The sequence below is a fragment of the Canis lupus genome, chromosome 27, assembly GCF_003254725.2.
Source record: "Canis lupus dingo isolate Sandy chromosome 27, ASM325472v2, whole genome shotgun sequence".
In the NCBI taxonomy this organism is placed as follows: domain Eukaryota; kingdom Metazoa; phylum Chordata; class Mammalia; order Carnivora; family Canidae; genus Canis; species Canis lupus.
In genome coordinates, this window is record NC_064269.1 from 6131018 (window position 1) to 6154444 (window position 23427).

General features: G+C 38.4%; 2 pseudogenes; both read right to left on the minus strand.

Annotated features, from left to right (window-relative positions):
• Positions 1-233: 233 nt before the first annotated feature.
• Positions 234-1708, minus strand: LOC112678169 (olfactory receptor 8S1-like; annotated as a pseudogene).
• Positions 1709-19131: 17423 nt separating this feature from the next.
• LOC112678167 (glutamate dehydrogenase 1, mitochondrial-like) lies at positions 19132-22685 on the minus strand (annotated as a pseudogene).
• Positions 22686-23427: the final 742 nt, after the last annotated feature.

The window sequence follows — 23427 nt, forward strand, 5'->3', positions numbered from 1 at the left end:
AATAAATAACCAAAGGAAACATAATTCAAGGATGTTTGGAATAATTAAGAACACTTTTCTAAAAGAAAGTTTGCTTTCTTTGTTAACCTATATGTATTCTAAAGTATTTTGTTTTTAATTATTGTTATGATCATAACATCCATTCACACATGTAGCTAAGAAATTATACATATATGAAATTATATATACACATATATGAACACACATATACATGTTTAAGGGTTCTATAAAAAGATTATAGCAAGAAACAATAGGGTTTTGGAAGGTTTACTTGAGTCTGTCCTCTGTCTCAGTATATAAACTCACTTTCTTCAGCATCTTCAGTTCTTTTTTACCTACATCCAAGAATCACTCAGCTCAAGTTCATTATTTTCCTGCCACATAGCTGAAGTCTATTACTGTTTTTACTCAATCATCGAGAACCATCACTTAAGAGTAAAATATGGCTTTGCCTTTTCCTAAACTCAATTACTAATGATTGAAGACACTTTTTACATTTATTTTACTAATAAAAAGACTAAGGTAAATATTTGGGGAGTGGTGAGAATAATGAATGAACACTTTTATGACCACATTTTCTGAATTGAGATAGTTATTTAACCCATTGTTTCCTTCTATTTAGACTAAAGTAACACCTTTCTAATACTTCTATGTTCATTTCCTATGCACTGCTTACTTATAACATCTCACATAGTATAGACCTAGAAAGTTTTTTTTATTAAAGTCAGCTCATACAATGTGTGGCTGGTATCATATTATCCTCTAGCTTTCCTTTTGCACCTAGAATATGGCAAATAGGTTGCAATTTCCTTCTCACAGCTGCCTTCACCTCCTTGTTCTTCAGGCTGTAGATGAGAGGATTCAGCATGGGAATGACCACACCATACTGTATAGAGATCAACTCTAGGGGGTATCCAGAATTTGGCATGAGATAGCTGAGAAAAGCAGATCCATAGAAGAAGCTCACCACAATGAGGTGAGAGGGGCAGGTGGAGAAGGCTTTGCTTCTGCCTGAGGAGGAGCTGATGCTCAGGATGGTGGAGACAATGCAGGCATAGGATGAAATGATTGGGAAGAAGGTCCCAACCCCATGAAGCAGAGTGGAGCAGAACAGCACTATGAGGTTGGTGAAGACATCAGAGCAAGACAAAGGGAAGAGAGAGGGCACCTCATAGCTGTAGTGGCTGGTGGTATGGCTCTCACAGAAGTCCAAGTTGGTAGCTCGGAGGATGTTGATGAGCGTATTCAAACCACCCACGACCCATGAGACCCACACAAGCTGTACACACAGCTGTTTCCTCATCATCTGTCCATAGAGCAGAGGATGGCGGATGTCAGCAAAGTGGTCATAGGCCATCACTGAGAGTAGAAAGCCCTCAGTTCCTGCAGGGATAAACACAAAGAAACCTTGAGCCAGGCAGCCCCTTACTGAGATGGTTTTTATCTCTGCTAGGAGGTCTTTCAGCATCTTAGGCACAATAACTGAAGATAAACAAAAGCCCAGGAAAGAGAGATGACAAGGAAAAAGTACACGGGCACGTGGAGGTGAGAGTCAGCTCTGATCACCATCAGCAGCAGCAGGTTCCCCATGATGGTCAGCAGGTAAATGTTCAGGAACAGCACAAAGAGTGCAGCCTGGGCATGGGGGGTCAGTAGATAGCCCAAGGAGAAGGAATTGGGTGATGGTTCTGTGGTTCCACAAGCCCATTTATGAAGGCTTTTTCCTAAAAAGTATATGAAAAATCATGACGGTGAAGTTTTTTCTTTTTCTTATTTTTAAAAATTTTATGTGGGGAATGAACTCAAGACCCTGAGGTCAAAACCTGAGCTGAGATAAGTGAAGTTTCTTCTATCTTCTAATTAGATTTCACATTGGACTGATTCTCTTATATTATCACTATTAATCAGAAAATAAATTTTTAGCTTCTACACTAGGCTATAAGTTTTATGTCAGTCACTTTAAACGTAATGGGGAATAAGGCATGGTCTCTCTCATTTTAAAGGTCCCGTTTCAGTGAGATGTATATGTAAAGACAAGCAATTAGAAACCATGGTGATGGTGCAATGGCAGTTCTAAAAACGAATTTTGGAAGATTCAGTAATGAGTTAATATTGAGGTATTTGAACCAAGATTTTAAAATGTAAGTTTTCTCTAAAGAGACATGTAAATATACAGAAAAGTATGCTCAAAGGACAAGAATTAGGAAACTGGATAGTTCTTTATAGCTGTACCCTAGAGTATGATTGAGCAGCATAGGTCGTCACAGGTGAGTATCAGCCCAGGTTCATCCTAGCTCCACCACTAATTAACTATGAGACCTTATACAAGTGACATAATTGTTCTGTACCTCAGTTTTACTGTCTATAAAGTAAGCTCATAACAGTAACAACCTTATAAGGTTTTGCAATGATAAATAGAATATATGTATTTAGAAACATGCCTACACAGAAAGCTCATGTATTATTTTTATCAGTATCATTACCATGGGCTACAACTGTAGGAAGAAGTCAGATAGCAAATCACTCTCACAAGGTGATGTGCTATCAGGAATTAAGTTTTTGCTGTAATAATCACTGCACTTGTTTCCCAAAGGAGGTGTAAGAAAATCATCTAAAGATCACTAAAGTGGCTTAACATTGACATTTTGAAATCACTCTGGTATTGTTCCCTCCAAAGTTAAACCATTTTACAATTGCAAGGGCAATTTCACTCAGAAGTGGGAGGGTATTGTGACTGCTTTCAAAAGGAAGAGCAGCTGTAAATGAGACAGGAAATATTAGGGACTCTGGGTATAAATTTGGTACTTGCACTTACATTATTCTCTGGGATAGATGCATATGTCAGTTGGGCAGAGAACTCTGGAAAAAGAAGAAACCAAAGTATGTGAATGGAAAATCATGCTAGTGCTTGAAAGAACACCTAGAAAAGGAGACCCTCCCTAGAACAACACTCTCTGAACAATTCCCCTAGACAGAGTAGGACAGAGAGAAGGAGAAGAAGATTGGAGCTTATCCTCTCAATTCTGTGACAGCTTGAGCTTGACAGGGCCCTGTGTTCAGTTGAAATCATCAGTTGCTGCTCACTCCTGCCCCAAAGGATGTAGATTTCACCTTTCTTGTCCAGTCTAGAAGAGCTGCTTATAAACATTCAGTCCGGTATATACCACAGTACCACAGTTGTGTACCTCTTTGATCTTGATCCTTAAACACTTTGTCAGTGTCTAAGTTCCAAGTCCCATTCTCACGCCCAGATTATGTTCCTGTATTTATATTCCACGTTTTTTCTAAGATTCTGTATCTAGTTTATAACTCAGGGAGTGCAGTTAAACAAACATTGCCTGTCCTTTAGGAAACTTTTAGGATTCACCATGGTTCCCCAGCCTGATTCCTGGTTTTAGCTAATATTGAGTTGCTTGGTGGATGATAATGCAAGGTCTAGCCCAGTCTTAATTTTCCAACAAGGGTGACTCAGGAGCCCATACTTATCAATTCTTCATCCATGATCCTAGCTGCAAAGCCCTTCCTAGAGCCCAAATCCTGATTACCTATAAATTCTGTCTAATAAAACAATCTGATGCTCAAGAAGGCTATAGGAGTATGATTTAAATCCAGCTTCTAAGAAGATGAATGAACTCAAAAAGGTAGTTTATGCATCCTGGAACATGGTTAAATTCATAAAGTCCTATTGATAACTAGATGCATTACTAGATTATGAACTAAAAATATGAAATAGTCACAATACAATTGCTTCTTTCAAATGATATTCAAATGCCCTCATCCAGGCATCTCTTCATTTGAATTTCCACATGTTACTTTATAACATGTCTCAGCCACTCATTCAGTTTTCTGGTCTAAGTCTCAGAACAGCTATGGTTAGACAGCCTGAGCATTAACTCCCTGGCTAAGAAGCTCAGGGGAATGACAACTCTGTTATTCCCAATAGTCACAATTTGAAGTCAATTTTATAGTCAAGAACTTTAGCAACTGTACTCAAGAATGTAGGCAAGTTTATCTGCAAATGACATATTTGATAAAGGGTTAGTATCCAAAGTCTATAAAGAACATATCAAACTCAATAAACTCAACACCCCAAAAAACAAATAATCAGGAAATGGGCAGAAGACATGAACAGACATTTTTCCAAAGAAGACACACAAATGGCTAAGAGAAAAGATGCTCAACATCACTCATCATCCGGAAATACAAATCCAAACCATGATGGGATACCACCTCACATCTGTCAGAATGGCTCAAATAAACAATACAAGAAACAACAGGTGTTGGCAAGGATGTGGAGAAAGGGCAACCCTCTTGACTCTTGGTGGGAATGCAAACTGGGGTAGCCACTCTGGCAAGTAGTTTGGAGCTTCCTCAAAAAGTTAAAAATAGAACTACCTTGTGACCCAGCAATTGAACTACCAGGTATTTACCCAAAGGATACAAAAATACAGATTCAAAGGGATATAGGAACCCTGATGTTTATAGCAGCACTATCTACAATAGCTGAATTATAGAGAAAGCCCAAATGTCCATCAACGAATGAATGGATAAAGAAGATGTTGGTGTGCCTGAGTGGCTCGGTTGGTTAAGTGTCCAAATCTTGGTCTTGGCTCAGGTAATGGTTTTGAGCTCTGCATTGGGCTCCATGCCCACCATGAGGCTTACTTAAAAAAAAGATGTGATATCTATATCTATATATCTGTATCTCCATTATATATATTGGAATATTACTCAGACATCAAAAAAATAAATCTTGCCATTTACAACAAACATGGATGGAACTAGAGATTATTATGCTAAGTGAAATAAGTCAGTCAGAGAAAGACAAAGATCACATGATTTCACTCATATGTGGAATTTAAGATGGTAAACAGATGAACATAGGGGAAGGGGGAAAAGAAAAAAAGGAGAGAGGTAAACAAGCCATAAAAAACTCTTAATGATAGAGAATAAAGTGAGGGTTGATGGAGGGAGGTGAGTCGGGGGCTGGAATGATGGGTGATGGGTATTAAAAAGAGCATGTGTTGTTATGAGCATTGGGTGTTGTATATAAGTGATGAATCACTGAATTCTACTCTAGGAAACAATATTGCACTAAATAAGATATGAACCAGCATTATTAGCATCATTTGGAGAGTGTTAGAAATATAGACTATTGGGGACACTTGGGTGGCTCAGAGGTTGAGCGTCTGCATTTGGCTCAGGGCGTGATCCAGGATCGGGTCCCACGTCGGGCTTCCTGTGAGAAGCCTGCTTCTCCCTCTGCCTTTGCCTCTACTTCTCTCTCTGTGTGTCTCTCATGAGAGAATAAATAAAAACTTAAAAAAAAAGATTTTTGAACTTCGCCACAGCAATTTCTTGCAAGATGCATCTACGAAGGCAAGGGAAACAAAAGCAAAAATGAATCATTGGGACTTCATCAAGATAAAAAGCTTCTGCAGAGCAAAAGAAACAGTAAACAAAACTAAAAGACAACCTACAGAATGGGAGAAGATATTTGCAAATGATATATCAGATAAAGGGCTAGTATCCAAGATCTAGAAAGAACTTATTAAACGCAACACCCAAGAAACAAACAATCCAAATCATGAAATGGGCAAAAGACATGAACAGAAATTTCACCAAAGGCATACACATGGCCAACAAGCACATGAGAAAATGCTCCGCATCACTTGCCATCATCAGGGAAATACAAATCAAAACCACAATGAGATACCACCTCACACCAGTGAGAATAGTGAAAATTAACAAGACAGGAAACAACAAATATTGGAGAGAATGTGGAGAAAGGGGAACCCTCTTGCACTGTTGGTGGGAATGTGAAATGGTACAGCCACTCTGGAAAACTATGTGAAGGTTCCTCAAAGAGTTAAAAATAGAACTACCCTATGACCCAGCAATTGCACTGCTGGGGATTTATCCCAAAGATACAGATGCAGTGAAATGGGAGGACACCTGCACCCCAGTGTTTATAGCAGCAATGTCCACAATAGCCAAACTGTGGAAGGAGCCTTGGTGCCCATCGAAAGATGAATGGATAAAGAAGATCTGGTATATATACAATGGAATATTACTCAGCCATTAGAAAAGACGAATACCCATCATTTGCTTCAATGTGGATAGAACTGGAGGGTATTATGCTGAGTGAAATAAGTCAATCGGAGAAGGACAATCATCATATGGTTTCATTCATTCAGGGAATATAAAAAATAGTAAAAGGGAATAAAGGGGAAAGGAAAGAAAATGAGTGGGAAAAATCAGAGAGGGTGACAGAACATGAGAGACTCCTAATTCTGGGAAATGAACAAGGGGTAGTGGAAGGGGAGGTGGGTGGGGGGATGGGATGACTGGGTGATGGGCACTGAGTGGCGCACTTGATGGGATGAGCACTGGGTATTATGCTATATGTTGGCAAATCAAACTCTAATAAAAAATATACAAAAAAAGAAAAGAAATATAGACTTAAGACCTGTGCCTGCCTTACTGAATTAGGATATATATTCAACCATATTTCCATTTGTACATAAAAGTTTGGTAAAGAGTGGATTAAATCCAAATATAGTTTAGTCACATTGTTCTTTTCTTTCTTTCTTCTTCTTCTCCTCCTCCTCCCCCTTCTCCTCCCCCTCCCCTTCTCCTTTCTCGTCTTCTTCTGGACACAGGGTTGGCAGCTCAAGAGGAGTGCTGAATTTTTACTGCACATGCTTAAAAATTCAGAGAGTAATGCTGAACTTAAGGGTTTAGATGTAGATTCTCTGGTCATTGAGCACATCCAGGTGGACAAAGCCCCCAAGATGCAACGTAGAACTTAACAGGGCTCATGGCCGGATTAACCCATACATTAACCTTGCCACATAGAGATGATTCTTACTGAAAAAGAGCAGACTGTTCCTAAACCAGAAAAGGAGGTTGCAAAGAAGAAAAAGAAGAAGAAACTGAAACTGAAGAAACAAAAACTTAGGCCCAGGAGTAAATTCTGCATAGAATAAATTCAAATAAAAATAAAACAATAAAAAATAAAGCATATGATTATACTTACTTTGTTAGATTTTCATCTATATTAAACATTAGTAGTATACTTTACCTTGCACATTTATTGGCTAAAAGTTAGATTTTATTTTATATTCACTAGTGTGAATAAATTTTGAATACTTACTAGACAATTCTATTTCTCCTATTGTGAAGTGCATACTTCATATTTTGCAAACATCTGATTGGTATGTCTGTATTTCTGAATGGTTTGTGAAATTTTCCTCAAAGTTTTCAATCCAAAACCAGAAAGGGCCAAACACAAAAAGGAACCTGAGCTGGAGAAGAGTTAAACATCAACTAAGAGTATTACAAAATAAATAGAAACAAATAGAATTTGAGTAGGTAAAATTAAATAAAAAATTTACTGAAATAAATCACATTTTAGAGTTTTAGAATAAAGTAAAGAATCTTTCTGGCATAGTGAAATTGAACTAGAGATCAATACAAGAAAGATAAATTGAAAAGTTTCCAAATACATTTCTAAATGTGCACAGGTAAAAAGAGACATTGCAAAGGAAATTAGAAAATATTTTGAATTGAAAGAAAATGAAAATAACATATCAAAATTTGTAAGGTGCAGCTACAAAAGTGCTAAAAGGGACAAGAAATCTTTTAATATACCTATTAGAAACAAAAAGATTGGGCAGCCCTGGTGGCTCAGCGGTTTAGTGCTGCCTTCAGCCCAGGGCCTGATCCTGGAGACCTGGGATGGAGTCCCACGTTGGGCTCCCTCCATGGAGCTTGCTTCTCCCTCTGCCTGTGTCTCTGCCTCTCTCTCTTTTTCTCTGTGTGTCTCTCTTGAATAAATAAATAAAATATTTAAAAAAAAAGAAACAAAAATTTTTCAATTTTTTGGAATTCAATTTTCTAAGCTTGCACCCCAAGAAGCTTGGAAATTCAATTCAATATTCTAAGCTTGCACTCCAAGAAGCTTGGAAAAAACTAGCAAATTATGTACAGAGAAAGTGGAAAGAGGAAAATAATCAAGAGCAGTAAACATAAAATAGAAAGCAGATGTACAACAGAGAAAATAAGCAAAGCCAAAGTTGATTTCTTTAAAAGATTAGTTTAAGTGATAAACTTGTAATACTGACACCCCGCCTCCCCGGGGGGCAAATTAGTGATACCTGAAATGAAAAGGAAGAATTACTACATTCTTAAAAGCATTAAAAAGTTATCAGAAGGATATCATACACAAATTTACCAAATACTCTTGAAAATATAAGTAGCAAACACTTATATTAAATATATAAATTCCTTGAGAAATACAACCTAGCAATTCTAACTTAAGAGGAAAATATGATTTGAATACTCCAATATCTATTAAATGGATTAAACATGTAATTACAAAATTTTCCATAAAGCAAACTCCAGCCCACATGGCTTCACTGGTGAAGAAATATTACCAGCTTTACACACAAATTCATTTAGAGAATAGAGATAGTAGGAGGAGTTCTCAACTTGTTTTATGAAGTTAATAATGATTCTGATACTAAAATCTGATGAAAATGTGACGAGAAAATAGTCCAATAATTATTATGAACATAGATGGAAAGATTGCAAACAAAATATAGCGAATATAGTCAAACAATTTATTAAAATATAATATACCATAATGAAGAGAGTTCATTTTGGGAATGCAAAATTAATCTAATGTCAAAAAACAATCAATGGAAAAGACAAGTCTAAATCACAATGAAATAATATTTTACACCCATTAACATAGCTATTATAACAACAGAAACAACTGCAAAAACCCAAAACAGAAAATAACAAGTATTGGTGAAGATGTGGAGAAATTGAAATCCTTGTATGTTGCTGGTAGAAATCTAAAATAGTGTAGCCACAGTGGAAGATAGTATGAATCATGTATGATAGTAACCATCATAGTATGATGGTTACTCAAAAAATTAAACACAGAATTACCATGTGGTCCAGCACTTCCACCTGACTATACCTGAAAAAATTGAAAGCAAGGACTCAAACAAGTGCTTGTACGTTACTATTCAAAGCAGCATTATTATTCACAACAGCCAAAAACTGGCAACAACCCATACCCCACCAAACCAAACAGATGAATGGATGACCAAAACATGGTCTATACCTACAATGAAAGATTATTCAGACTTAAAAAGGAAGGAAATTCTGATACATGCTACATTATGTTAAGTAAAATAAACCAGACACAATTATTATGTGATTCCACTTACATGAGACACCTAGAGTAATAAAATTCATAGGGACAGAAAATAGAATGGTGGTTTCTAGGGGTTTGGGGAAAGGGAAATGGGAGTTAGTGTTTAATAGATACAGAGTTTCAGTTTGGGAAGATGAAGATGTTCTGGAGATGGATGATACTCTAAATATTGTAGTCTCAACTGGTGAAATTCCAGACTGCAAATGGAGTAAGCCACTCCCAAAGGAAGTTCTTGGCAATTATAAAATTCTAGACGGTAAAGAGCTGGCCAAGGGTGAGATGGCTGACAGAGAGCTAAGCTCACTGAGACAGTCACTAGCACCCAAAGATGGCTGACAGAGAGACTCAGAGAGAACCATCCTTACAACCTGAAAATAACTGCCAGTGAGAGCAACACTTTAAACTGGACTTTATTAAAACTCATCCACTATATCCCAGCCTTTGCTGAAGATCTTATTTTGGAAATGCTCTTTTTCTAGAGTGCTATTTCTTTCCTAAATACTGTAAATCATAAAGGCACTTCTGTGGCAGGTTAAAAAAAATCATACTTGCAAATACTGATAAAAGATTAAAATAGCTAGAATTATAACTTCCACGAATAGCTAAGACTAAACACTACTGGAGGGAGTGCCTGGCTGGCTCAGTCAATAGAGCATGGGACTCTCCTCAGGGTGGTGAGTTTGAGCCCTGTGTTGGCTGTAGAAATTACTTAACAAAATCTCCAGTAGCAGAATCAGAATTACTGATCATATGACAGCTCTTTTTATAAAGTTTTGAGGAACTTCCATACTATTTTCCATAGTGGCTGTATCAACTTACATTCCCACCAACCATGCACAGAGATTCCTTTTTCTCCACATTCTTGCAAACACTTGTTTTTCTAGTTCTTTTTTTTTTTTTATTTTTTATTTTAGCCATCCTGACAGGTAAAAAGTGATATGTGGTTGTGGTTTCGGTTTTTGTTTCCCTGATGGTTGGTGATGCTGAGCATCTTTTCATTTGTCTTTTGGGCATCTGTATACCCCCTGTGGAAAAATGTCTATTCAAGTCCACTGCCCATTTTTTAACTGGATTATTTGTTTTTTTTTTTGTGTGTGTGTGTGTGTGTGTGTGTGTGTGTGTGTGTGTATTGAGTTGTGTGGGTCCTTCTCCCATTCTGTAGGTTGCTTTTTTATTTTGTTGATTTCCTATTTATCCATTTATTATTTTTTTATTGGACTTCAATCTGCCAACATATAGCATAACACCCAGTGCTCATCCCGTCAAGTGCTCCCCTCAGTGCCCGTCACCCATTCACCCCCAACCCCCACCCACCTCCCTTTCCACCACCCCTTGTTCGTTTCCCAGAGTTAGGAGTCTCTCATGTTCTGTCTCCTTTTCTGATATTTCCCATTCATTTTTTCTCCTTTCCCCCTGGAATATTTTTTATATTCCCCAAATGAATGAGACCATATAATGTTTGTCCTTCTCCGATTGACTTATTTCACTCAGCATAATACCCTCCAGTTCCATCCACGTTGAAGCAAATGCTGGGTATTTGTCATTTCTAATGGCTGAGTAATATTCCATTGTATACATAAACCACATCTTCTTTATCCATTCATCTTTCGATGGACACTGAGGCTCCTTCCACAGTTTGGCTATTGTGGACATTGCTGCTAGAAACATCGGGGTGCAGGTGTCCCGGCGTTTCATTGCATCTGTATCTTTGGGGTAAATCCCCAGCAGTGCAATTACTGGGTCATAGGGCACATCTATTTTTAAATCTTTGAGGAACCTCCACACAGTTTTCCAGAGTGGCTGCACCAGTTCACATTCCCACCAACAGAGCAAAAGGGTTCCCTTTTCTCCACATCCTCTCCACCATTTGTGGTTTCCTGCCTTGTTAATTTTCCCCATTCTCACTGGTGTGAGGTAGAATCTCATTGTGGTTTTGATTTGTATTTCCCTGATGGCAAGTGATGTGGAGCATTTCCTCATGTGCGTGTTGGCCATGTCTATGTCTTCCTCTGTGAGATTTCTGTTCAAGTCTTTTGCCCATTTCATGATTGGATTGTTTGTTTCTTTGGTGTTGAGTTTAATAAGTTCTTTATAGATCTTGGATACTAGCCCTTTATCTGATATGTCATTTGCAAATATCTTCTCCCATTCTGTAGGTTGTCTTTTAGTTTTGTTGACTGTATCCTTTGCTGTGCAAAAGCTTCTTATCTTGATGAAGTCCCAATAATTCATTTTTGCTTTTGTTTCTCTTGCCTTCATGGATGTATCTTGCAAGAAGTTACTGTGGCCAAGTTCAAAAAGGGTGTTGCAAAAAGGGTGTTGTGTTCTCCTCTAGGATTTTGATGGAATCTTGTCTCACATTTAGATCTTTCATCCATTTTGAGTTTATCACGATTTCCTTTTCTGTGCAAAAACTTTTTAGTTACATAAATTTGAAAAGATATATGCAAAAAACCCCACCCTTCCCATTAGATAAAAAAACTATATCCATCCATTACAAACCAACTTTACCAAATAAGTATTACTCTAGAGACTGAAGAGATGACTTAGTATTGGGAAATAAATTAATAAATATATGTTAATTAGTTAAAACAGAAAACGTGTAACAACAGATGAATAAAAATATTCAATAAAATTTTAAAACCAAAAGAAAATTTGAAAACCATTTCTCACATTGTCTAAGTATCTAAAACTAGAGGGCTACTTCGGTAGCACTTCCAAAATCCTTTCTCAACCACACATGATGTGCTTTATGTTCAAGTCAAGCACCATCAAAATACAGGTGTGATAGCTTAGTCTCAGAGAAATCAGAAAAGGTGTTCCACATCTCTTTGGTCACACAGTCCAAAACAAGCTGCATGACCTGTTCAAGAACAGAAACCAAGATAACAGAAACTATGTGCTGCAGGCCATTAATCCATATATTTTCCATAAACAATGCTGACAAACTGACCCAGGGTTCCCCTAGTATATTCTGAACTTAGCACAGATGGGGATTAAGGAGTGCTCCTCATGATGAGCATAGGGTAATATATGGGAGTGTTGAACTACTATATTATACACCTAAAATTAATATAATGGGGTATGTTAACTAACTGGAATTAAAAACTAAAAAAAAAAAAGAAACATAGGCTGAAAAAAATAACTTGGCACAGAAATACACCAATCATGGGTTAATATATTCCTTTTAGATTTGGTTAAGGGTCAGCACTTTTGCTCCAAGCACCCCTGGAAATAAGCACAGGGATGCAATATTCTAGCCATGATTAACTCTGAACTTATATACTGCATTATTATTTACATATTTGAAAATTCTCCTACACTTGAGGTAATTTACATTTGTGGTAGATATGAGTCATTACTGACAGCTCACCATTTTTTAACATCCTCTCTAAATTTTGATGATTTTTGAGTCTTGCCTTCCCAAATTGTAATATAAAAAACTATATTATCTAACCTCTTTTGAAGCTAGATAGGGATCTAACTTCGACCAATCATTTTGATTCAGAAATGAAGATGATGAAACCTGGGTACAAGTTCTAGCAGAGATAGTGTGTCAGAAATACTGTAAGGTGACCCCCAATAAGTCATTCCCTTGGATAATTTCTCCCCCTGAGTGGAGACAGAATGTACATGACTTCTGGAATATGGTAAAGGTAAGGGGTGTCACTTTCCTGATTTGGTAATGCTATAAAGCACAGTAAAGAGATTTTGCAGAGGTAATAACGGTTCAAAACTACCTGAGTTTGAATTAATCAAAAGGATGGTTATGCTGGGAGAGTCTGACTTAATCAGCCATTAAAAGGGGGGCTTGACCGTTTTGTGCAAAGAGATGATCTTCCACTGACATTGAGAAAGTAAAATGTCATGTTGTGGCAGGTCTCCAAAAGCTGAGTGCAGCCAAAGAAGCTGAGAGTAGCTACCAGTGACTAAAAAATCAGGGCCCTCCATCCTCCTCCTCCTGAAAATTTGAGTGAGCTTGGAAGAGGAATCTCATCCAGTAACCTCCAGATGAGGAGGCAGCCTGGCCAACATCACAAGGGCAGCAGAGGACCAGCTCAATTGTGACTTCACTTTTGACCAACAGAAATTGAGACTTATACAGTGTGGTACAATAAATGTGTATTGTGTTAAGCAGCTAAGTTTGTGGTAATATATCTTACAGCAAGAGAAAACTAAACTAAACGGTGCTGGCAGGAGAGGCAAAGTTGTGGGAATGGCAGTTGGGATGACTGCTTTTTGATGAGGGTAGAGTTGCAGATTAGTCCTAAAAGTTGTTTTGGAAGCTTAACTGTCTTAACCTGATTTTTCCAGTCAAGTGCCAGCTTCTATGAACTGGCTAATGAATGTTAATAGATTTCATTTCTGCTTCAACTAACCAGAGAGAATTCTGTAGTTTTACTAACACATTAACTACCACAGTTTACAAACGGATATCAATTATCCTTACAACCCAACTTCAAAACTCCTCATTGTTTCTAAATCTACAAATGTACTCAAATCCCACAATGATTTCAGCTTGGGGAGTGGGGCATTATAGAGTAAAATATGAAAGAAGAGGGCTTACAGTCAAAGGGAATGGCATGGTTTTGCAAATATACATGAAAGTAGACACTGATGATACAGGACCAGGGAGGGAGGGAGAATGTTAGATTAGGCTATGCTAATTGATATGGCACCTTTACCCAGGATTCTTTATTAAGAAAAAAAAATTTCTTTTCATTTTAACCATATGGCTTAAAAATTTATTTAAATTCAAGTTAGTTAACATACAGTGTATTATTAGTTTCAGTGGTAGAATTTAGGGATTCATCAGTTGCATATTAACACCCTCTCATTCTAACAAATGCCTTCCTTAATGCTTATCACCAGTTACCCCATCCACCCACCCACCTCCTCTCTAGCAACCCTTTTTGTTTGCCATAGTTAAGAAAGTCTTATGATTTGCCTCTCTCTCTGTTTTTATTTTTTCCTCCCTTCCCCTATGTTCATCTGTTCATTAAATTCCACATATGAGAGAAATCCTATAATTGTCTTTCTCTGATTGACTTATTTTGCTTAGCATAAAACCCTCTAGTTCCGCCCACATAGTTGCAAATGGCAAGGTTTCATTCTTTTTTTAAATTTTTTTTTGGATTTCATTCTTTTTTTAATGGCCGAGTAATATTCCACCGTGTGTGGGTATATAACTTCTTCTTTTTCCATTCATCTGTTGATGGATATCTAGGTTTTTTCCATATTTTGGCCATACTGGTTCTTGATGCTATAAATATTGGGGTGCATGTGCCCCTTCAAATCTCTGTATCCTCGAATAAATACCTAGCAGTACAATTGCTGGGTTATAGGGCAGTTCTATTTTTAGCTTTTTGAGGACCTCCCATCTTATTTTCCAGAGTGGCTAAACCAGTTTGAATTTCCACCAAGTGTAAGAGGGTTCCTCTTTTTCCACATTCTCACCAACATCTGTTGATTCCTGAGTTACTAAGTTTAGCCATTCTGACTGGCATGAGGTGGTATCTTATTGTGGTTTTGATTTATATTTCCCTGATGATGAGTGATATTAGCCATTTGTAGGTCTTCCTTAGAAAAATGTTTGTTCATGTCTTCTGTGCATTTCTTGACTGGATTGTTTGTCTTTTTGGGTGTTGAGTTTGATAAGTTCATTATAGATTTTGGATACTAACCCTTTATGTGATAAGACATTTGCAAGTATCTTTCATTCCATAGGTTGCGTTTTAGTTTTGTTGTTTCCTTTGTCGTTTAAAAGCTTTTTATCCTTATCAAGTCCCAATGGTTCATTTTTACTTTTGTTTCCCTTGCCTCTGGAGATGTGTCTAGCAAGAATTTGCTGTGGCTGAGGTCAAAGAGGTTGCTGCCTGTGTTCTCTTCTAGGATTTCGATGGATCTTTGTCTCACATTTAGGTCTTACATCCAATTTGAGTTTATTTTTCTGTATGGTGTAAGAAAGTAGTCCCACTTCATTCTTCTGCACATGGCTGTCCAGTTTTCCCAACACCCTTTCTAAAAAGATTTATTCATTTATTTTTTAGAAAGAGAGAGCAGAGGGTGGAGGGGGAGAGGGAGAGAGAATCCTATGCAGGGCTTGATGTCAGATCACCATCTAAGCCAGAACCAAGAGTCTGATGCTTAACTAATTGAGCCTCCCAGGCACCCCTTGTCTTGGAAACTCTTTATTTCTCTTTCTATTCTGAATGACAGCCTTGCTGGATAAAGTATTCTTGGATTTATATTTTTCCCATTTAGCACATTGAATATATCATGCCAGTCCTTTCTGGCCTGCCAGGTCTCTGTGAGCAGGCCTGCTGCTAGCCTTATGTGTCTACCCTTGTAGTTTAAAGAACTTTTCTTCCTAGCTACTTTAAGAATTCTCTCTTTATCTTTTATTTGGCAAGTTTCACTATGCTATGTTGTGGTATTGACCTATTTTTGTTGATTTTGAGGGGAATTCTCTGTGCCTCTTGGCCTTGAATGCCTGTTTCCTTCTGCAGATTAGGAAAGTTCTCAGCTATAATATATTCAAATAAACCTCCTGCCCCTTTCCCACTCTTCTTCTTCTGGGACTTCTAGGATACAGATTTTTTTTTTCAGACAAATGCCTCTAATTTATTTGCCACACTGTAAGTCAAAGTGACCTTTAGGATACAGATATTAATGCACTTTGTGGAATCGCTGAGTTCCCTAAGTCTATATTCGTGATATAATAGTTTTTTCCCTCTCTTTTCAGCTTCATTGTTTTCTATAATTTTATCTTCTATATAACCTATCCTCTCTCCTGCTTCTTCAGTCCTCATAGTGATTATATCCTGTTTGTTCTGCTTCTCAGTTATAGCATTTTAAAATTTCAGCCTGACTAGTTTTTAGGTCTTTTATTTCTGCAGCAAGGGTTTCCCTGGTGTCTTCTATGTTTTTTTCAAGTCCAGCAAGTAGTCTTCTGTCGATCTAAGTTCTTCTTCAGATGTATTGCTTATATCTGCTTTGAGCTGATATATCCCTAGCTATGATATCTTCCTGGTCTTTCTTTTAGGAAGAATTACTCCATGTTGCCATTTTAACTAAGTTTCTATCTTTTGAGTGTTATGAAAGCTTGTTATGTTTCCTGTACATCAGAGTAATGATGGAATAAGAGATCATATACGGTCCAGGGCCTGGCACTAAGTGTTAATGGTATACGTTGTGTACACTTTTTGCTGCATTTTGGCTGCTCTTTCCCACTGCTCCATCCTCGGCAGACTTTCTCCTTGCATGAAGTGGGGTGTGTTTATAAGTGATCTGACTTTGGTACAGCTGTGTTACAGGGCTGGGGAAAGCCCAGAGTCCCCCTACTACTTTGCCATCTTAACTCCTCCATTAAAACATATGGTTGTTGAAGACAACTTGTCCTGGAAGATCTTATTATAGGCATGGAGAACTTCATTTCTAACCTTTTGGATCTCATCTTTTAGGTTTGTCCATGATTACTCTTACTTTAGTACCATCATAACCTCTACGCTTTTTAACACTGAAGACATTATTTTCCCTAGAGATTCTGGTACATGATGTCTATTATATTTGCAGGGAAATCAGAAAGCAACATTAAGGGGCTAAAAGTAAACCTTGTGGTGGTATGCTGATTCTATGGCAGAAGGTACCAAGATTAGGTAAAACTGTAGATAATCGAAAGAATGAGAGATATCCAGTGGAAGTATCATGTTGTCCCAAATATATATACAGAAGACAGACGATGCATGAATAGAGAGCATTGCTATTACCAGCTTGTAGCCAAATGTTGGGCAAAATCACCCTCTGCCTGGTTCTAATTACATGCTAAATGAGGTCCATTAGTATTGCCTGCACCCTCTTCTTAGTAATTAAGCAGTATCTGAGTACCAGAAGATAGTAAACCTCAACTCTTATTAAGAAAGCAGAATAGAGTGAAAGTATCCTCTAATTCTCTGTATAACATTCTGATATGGCTAATGAAAAAGCTTGCACAGATGACTGTTGACTACTCAATTTTTTTTTTGACTACTCAATTTTAAAAGGACTTCCATTGATAGCCTTTGCTAGGCCAGACATGAAGAAAACATTTCAAGAATTAAGCAAGTTAAAGAGGACCTATTTGCTAAAGTAAAGGTGACTTGGCTTTTGTATCCCATTCTGGAAAGCAGGTCAGGTACAGTTCATCTTCATGTGAGATGGACTCCATTTTGCAATTACTGTTCTTCTGTAAGGGTACCTGAATTCTCTGGCATACTGCCACAACCTGATAGGATGAGATTTAGATACGACCACTTTCAAAATACGTTGATTCATTACATTGATAATATGATAATTTACTCTTTGGAAGAGGAAGCCAAGGGTATTTGTTTGTTTGTTTGTTTTTTCCCCAAGGGTATTTGTAAATTACAATGTGCAGAAGTAGTCAAAGATAGGTGATTTAGGGCAGAGAACAATCAAATATCCAGGAATATCCCAAGTTGAGCCCTCTAGGGACATTTCACAAATAGTAAAGAACAAATTACTATCCTTCTGGGTCCCACTAATGAGAAAAGGACACAAGGTCTTATGGAGCAATACAGATTCTGGTAGATACATATACTGAATTTGGGTATCCTATCCTCTCTAATACAGAGTGACTAGGAAAGAAAAGACTAAATTCAAATGAGCTGGAAACAAAGGAAGTCTCTGAGGATCTGCCAAGGGTAAGAGTATAAGCAGACTATATAATCCTAACAGACCAATGATTTTATATGGGTATATTACTAAAACTCAGACAGACTGGAGTTATTAGTTTTTAGCTGACACCAAAAGGCAGTTACTGGTATTCTGAATTAGAAAACTATGCTATGACTAAGTACAAACCACTTGAGATACAATTACTAAGACACTTTATTTTATTTTGTTTTTATTTTTTTTACTAGTACACTTTTAAGCTCTAGTGGAAACAGCCCATATGACTGGCTGAAAGACAAACAATTACCAATATATATATATTTTGATATGAGTGATGTCAAAAGACATTCAATTAAAGAACTGTGCAGCAAAGTTCTTTGGTAAAATGTAAATGTTATATACTCCGGAATATGCTGAAATGGAGTAAGTGCATTCTATTCATGAGCAGGTAGTCTCTCTCTCTCTACCTGTAGGTTCTAAGATAGAACACTTTCTCTTGTTGGTCTAAATTTTGTGTCTTCCCACTGAAGTAGTCTGCAAGTAGTCTGCTTGCTCCATGAGTAGGAGCTCCTGTATTGAAAAAGGATACTTCATATGGTAGTCTGCTGTTATGTGCCCAGCAGATAGGAAAGGCACAGACAATTTAATAAAATTTATTCTCCTAATCCATAGGTACAGAAGGTCTTTCCATTTCTTTGTTTAGTCTTCAATTTCTTTCATCAATGTTTTATAGTTTTCAGACTACAGGTCTTTTACTTCTTTGGTTAAGTTTATTCCTAGGTACTTTATTACTTTTGGTGTGCTTGTAAATGGAATTGTCTTTTTAATTTCTCTTTCTGCTACTATGTTATTAGTGTATAGGAATGCAATAGATTTCTGTATGTTGATATTGTATCCTGTGACTCTACTGAATTCATTTATTAATTCTAGTATTTTTTGGGAAAGGGTGTCTTTTGGATTTTCTATGTATAGTATCATGTCATCTGCAAATACTGAAAGTTTTACTTCTTTACCAATGTGGATGCTTTTTATTTCTTTTTGTTGTCTGATTGTTGTGGCTAGGACTTCCAATGCTATGCTGAATATAAGTCATAAGAGTGGACATTCCCTGCAATCCAGTAAATGCACTTCTAGTATTTACCCCCAAAATACAAAACACTATTTCAAATGGCTACATGCACCCTTATGTTTATTGCATTATTTATAATAGCCAAAAACTACAGAAGCAGTCCAGTGTTTATCGACAGATGAATGGGCAAAGAAGATGTGATAAATATATCACATCACATATATACTATTCAGCCACAAAAAAGAAGGAAATCTTGTCATTTGCAACAACATGGGTGGAGCTAGAGAGTACAAAGCTAAGCAAAATAAGTCAGTCAAAGAAAGACAAATACCACATGATTTTACTCGTATATGGAATTTAAGAAACAAAACAAAGGAGCAAAACTGAGTGAGTGAGACGTGTGCATAATCCTTAAGACATTATTGTTACTATACAGACCAATATTCTTAAACTCACGTTAAACTTTCAGTTGCTCTTAATTTATCCCTCTATTTCAATGTTTCCATTTAGGAACATATTCCCTCTATATAAGCAAATCCTTCCAGTATTTCTGTTGTGAAAGTATACCGGTGCTAAATGTACTTAGCTGCTGTTTCCCTGAAAATATTTCCCTTTCAATTTTTCTTGAAAAGGTAGACTTTTAACAACGTTTTTTATTACCAGGTTAAGTCATGAAGTTACAAAGTAGTTAGCAATTTCTGAAAGAGTATTATTGTTTTTTTTAAAAAGTCTCATTCATTACATACCTAATGTCTAATATTTCATTGGTATACCACTGTTCAATAGGTCTTGGGCAAAAAAATTGTAAACACTCAATCCAATGTTTTAAGCTCTACTTTGTTATTTAAGCTTTGTGAATTTGGAGCCTCTAAAAGAAAAGGGAGATGGAATAAGGCAGGGCTGGAGACATTGGCAATGCTTAAGCTGTCAGCCAGACTCCAGACACCAAGACCAAATAGTTTTTTCCTGGGTTATTCTACTTGAATTATTGTTCAATTACTTAGTGCAATAGATCCTTAAAGAAATGAAAAATTAACATGATAAGGAGATTATTGCATTATTTGGACTACATGTCATAATTATATTTAGCAAATTCAGATAGCCACAATAAAAATAGTCTCCATCATCTGTAGTTATGAAGATAATGATAATCCATCTGGATTTTTATTTTTGCTGTACAATAATACAGTATGGATGAACTACAAATGATACTATTTTATGTCATAAAATATGAGTTTTTCATTTATGTCTATAAGCACTTACTGCTTGAGTCAAGGTTAGGCTTTTTAAATGACGCAAGGCAATTTTATTACAGCGACATGTACTTCTATCATTCTAAAGGAATGAAATGCATATGAGAAACAGTTTTTATTTTTGTTTGTAATCTGTGAAATTGAGTTATTTTGCTGATATGAAATAACAATAAGTAATTTTAGGACAATACTACCTTCTGAAAATGCCACACATCCACTTCTTAAATTGTATAAAATTTATAGTATATCCAATCTCAGACTTGGCTGGAGCAAAATTATGTAAATGCTGAGCTGAAACAAAAGGTAATCAACATGTTGGGAACAGGCTATGGAGCAAGGAACCATATAGTTAGATGAAAAGACTTTTTATTTAAAGGCAAAATATCCAAAGTGGCCCTCTGGCACAGTCATTTCCACTTTCACACTCATCAACATGTATGTGATGACCCTTAATTTCTTTCTTCTTAAAAGGCTGATTTGGACGGAGTTATTGAGAATGATGTCCATAAAAGAAAAATCTTTCTGTAGTTACGTTTAACTTGTGATAAGTCAAAGGTAAAGAGGATAGTGAAGAAGTCAGCTATGATTCATTTATTTGAAGGTCAAACCAGCCTCACTGTACACATTGAAGACTTTCTCAGTGGTGCTGACACAGGCAGCTGTTCTCAGGTCCAATCTTAGATTATACGTTGTGGCTGTGTACATTATTTCCCTGGCAGAAAACTCTATAGTGTAAGCTAAACCAGAGAGTACACTGCCTTCTGGATATTGTTTTGGAACCCTGCTGTGGATACAATGGGGAAAGTTCGATGGTGTTTTATAAATTTTCTTTCTAAACTACCTTGGACAGACACGAGAAAGCAGTGGTTAGAATCTCTTTCATACTTGAAGATCAAACAGCCATAGATGATATGATTTATATTCTTTAGCCACTCAAAGTAAAATACTATCACTCCTTCAGCATTCAAGTGTAGATGAGGAATAACCATAATGTTCCTCTTCAGAAACAATGAGTATTCCTCAGCCATTAGAAACGACAAATACCCACCATTTGCTTCGATGTGGATGGAACTGAAGGGTATTATGCTGAGTGAAGTAAGCCAATCGGAGAAGGACAATCATTATATGGTCTCATTCATTTGGGGAATATAAAAAATAGTGAAAGGGAATAAAGGGAAAAGGAGAGAAAATGAGTGGGAAATATCAGAGAGGGAGACAGAACATGAGAGACTCCTAACTCTGGGAAACGAACAAGGAGTGGTGGAAAGGGAGGTGGGCGGGGGCGGGGGTGACTGGGTGACGGGCACTGAGGGGGGCACTTGATGGGATGAGCACTGGGTGTTATGCTATATGTTGGCAAACTGAACTCCAATTAAAAAAAAAAAAGAAAAATCTTATCAGTTTCTGGAGTTGTTAGCTTGTTCGCAGCTTCAGCAATAGTCTTGGCTTTGACTGGGTGCACTGGATTTGGTCACCTGCTTTTCTCATTGGCAACAGGGATGAATATTTTGCTCAAGGAAGTTGGCTTGCAGGATGCTTCTTTCCCAGGGTTTAGGCTTGGAGAAACTCAGGACTGACCCATGTTGCAATCTGAATTCCATATGCTCCCATTAGATTCAGCAACACCAACACATTTAGCAAAATTACACTGTAAGCAGAGAGTCCAAAGCTGCCAAATCCCTAAAAAGCAAATATTTTATCTCCAAACCCTGGTGTCATTCCTGAAATGCTCATTAAACAGTCTTCATTAAGGAAGTTTTCAATACCATGCAAAACATTATTGCCAGTAACAGAGGGACGTGGGTGGATGTGACCCAGATTTACCAGGATGGCAGGCATGTGTTTTAATTTACATGCCCTATGGTGCTGGCATAGGTGTCAGCAATCTTAGACACCTCTTGCTCACGTGTGCCCATGTCTGGGGAAGGCACATCAACGCCAGGACCAATAAAACGCCTTTTTGTCAGTTCCCTGATGATCCCCCTTGTGATCTTTTCCAATTCATTACTGGTGTGGTTCTTGGTATAAATCTTAACACCAGCACTCGCACCCCCCAAATGGCACATCAACCACAGCGCATTTAGATGTCACAAGGGAAACCAAAACTTTACTTTATCTTCACATCTTTGCTGTAAAGGGAGCATGCAGTGCTGGCTGTGTTGGGCCCCATAACCTCAGATGACCTCCCCGCCGCTGTTGTCACGTGAGACGGGGAAGCTCAGGCTCAGCAGGGGTTGCAGGACTTGAGGATTCGCAGGATGCCACGCCCCCCCGCTCAGCTTCTGCTCCTCACTCTCTTCGTTCTGGGCGTGTGCCACCAGCTTGTCCTCCAGGATGCTGGCCTCGTGGCGGAAGAAGCTTTCCACCACCTCGAGGATGGGGTTTCCTCCCAGAATACCACGCCGTCCTGCAGCAGCGGCATTTCCTCCCATCAGCACCCGCTCTTCCCCTCCCGCCTTCCCGGCAGTCTTCTCTCCAGGCACCACCCACCACCTGACTGGGAGGAGTCAGCTGCGTCGCGCAATGCCCTCTGGGACCACCGGGCAGGACCAGCATGCCCCGCGCGCCTGCTTCCGGACCACCGGAAGCTCGGGTCCGCTACTTCCGTGGGGCGCTGGGCGCAAGGTGCGGGGCGGCGGCGGAGCTCGCTCCATCATTGAGGTACGTTTTTCTTTCGTTGTGAGGTGCATTTTGCATTCATTTTCATCTGCATTTATTTTCTTTCATTTCCAGAATATCAACCCGTGCGTTGCCTTACGGCTGCCATCGTGTATGTTGGGAAGTTTTCAGTCTACTCGTTGTTCTTTCGAAGGCAGGCGCGTCCCTGCTTCTTTCCTAGGCCCCAACGTGGAGGCCCCTGACCCCAGGCCCCTTCTTGCCCCACCCTTGGGTGGTTCCTAAGAGGAGAGGGTGTCTGCTTGCTTAAGGAATTTGCCCGGCACCACCCCGCTCTGAGCACACTCAGACCTGGGGCGCGCCCTCTGCGGGACAGGGGGCTGTGCGCGGCGCTGGAGGTGGGCCTGAGGCTCTGTGCGCGGGGAATTCGAGGCCCCAGTTTGGAGTCCGAGTTACAGAGTGTGATGCCTGCAGGTGGGCAGATCAGCCAGACTGCAGGACCCGCCCCCCCCCCCCCGTCCCCCCCCCCTCCCCGTCCCCCACCTTGTGGAGAGTGACAGGTGGAAAGTGAAGTCCAGGCCAGAACC